This window comes from Microcaecilia unicolor, chromosome 3, assembly GCF_901765095.1.
Source record: "Microcaecilia unicolor chromosome 3, aMicUni1.1, whole genome shotgun sequence".
NCBI classification, from domain to species: Eukaryota; Metazoa; Chordata; class Amphibia; order Gymnophiona; family Siphonopidae; genus Microcaecilia; species Microcaecilia unicolor.
The window spans coordinates 83,854,163-83,855,969 of record NC_044033.1 but is presented as its reverse complement, the minus strand read 5'-3'; positions in this window follow the sequence as shown (position 1 = coordinate 83,855,969).

The window sequence follows — 1,807 nt, the reverse complement described above, 5'->3', positions numbered from 1 at the left end:
TTTAGACGTTTGCTCACTATATACCTCTATCCCCCAAGATGATGCTTTAAAAACAGTACAACGAATACTTGACAACAGGGAAAGACCACATCAGATCCCAACTGAGTTTTTGACAACTCTCACGAGGATTGCTATGAAAGAAAATTATTTTGTATTCAATAACAAATTTTACTTACAAACCAGTGGAGTTGCAATGGGAGCCACATTTGCTCCCTCGATTGCCAACCTTTACATGTCAGAATTTGAGAAGGAATGGATTAGTCATTCCCCTTTCTCTGAAGCCATCATCACGTGGTGGCGTTATATTGACGACATTTTTATGATTTGGGGAGGCTCTTCCATAGAGCTTAAAAACTTTATGGTATGGCTCAATAGTTGTAGCGATAATATCCAATTCATTGAACAACATTCTACTGAATTAATTCATTATCTTGATGTAGAAATAAGATTAACTCATGGTCAATTTGTTACAAGGGTTTACAAGAAAAGCACAGACAGGAATACATTTCTTCATAGTTCGAGCTGTCACCCTACACATTTAAAGAATAGTCTACCTTATTCTCAAATGTTGCGACTAAGACGTATCTGCACAAATTTTTCTACCTTTAAACAACAAGCCAAGAGATTAGCAGATGATTTGGCTGATAGAGGTTATTCAAGATCCACACTTCATAAAGCATATCAAAGAGCCAAATATAACAATAGAGAATTACTATTAACTACTACAACTCAAGACACGAACAAGGAAGAAACCTGTACTATGGTTTTACAATACAATGAGGACAGTCCGTCTATAGCCAGACTGATCAAAAATAGATGGGACATTGTACAATCAATCCCTGCCTTTAAGAACAGCAATTTACGGATTGCTTATGCTAGACGCAATAACATCAAAGAGCTGATTAGCCCAGCAGATCTTAAGCTTACGACCACATTGAACAAAACACGATTGCAAGGTCATTTCAAATGTGGCCTTTGCCCAATCTGTTCCATTACTAAGCAGATTAAACAAATATATATTTTCAAGACCAAAAAATACCATGTTTTTCGACGTTTCACCAATTGTCTATCAGACTATGTTGTCTACGTAATCAGCTGTCCCTGCAAAAAACTATATGTCGGGATGACCACCAGAGCTTTGAAAGTAAGAATATTGGAACATCGATCCAATATCCGGAGACAAATTATCAAAGAACCTATGGTAGAACACTGTATGGTCAACAATCATAAATTTGAAGATCTCCAATGTTTCGTCATCGATAGAATAGATGCATCACACAGAGGTGGAGATCGCAAGTTAAAACTACTGAGAAGAGAGGCTGAGTGGATCTTTAATTTGGATTCCTTAGAACCTAATGGTCTTAATAGCTCCATAGATTGGCATGTTTTCTATTAGTCCTTAAGTGAATTTTTTCAAACCACTACCTTTAAGCAGTCAGCTGATTAAGATCTCTATAAATGTCAGCTGACACACCAAAGACGCCGAGACGCCATTTTGAAATGATAGGTGCTCCGCTTAGCTGTAAGCCTATTCAAGAGCCTTTGCCCTGGTGCATTGTATACAGTTTTAAGCTTTTTTGTTCTTACTCTATTTCTTGATTTCTACAGGATTACAGCATCGTGATTTAACACTCGGTCCCTGAGGAAGCCTTGTTGTAAGGAGAAACGGCAGCGGCCCCCGTTGGACATTAAGATAAGAGTGTTTTTTTACATTCACATTTGTTAAAGCATTGCTGTAAGCTAATATCAAGAGGCAACTGTTTAGAACAAGATACAAACTGTTTAGAACAAGACACAACAAGCAGAC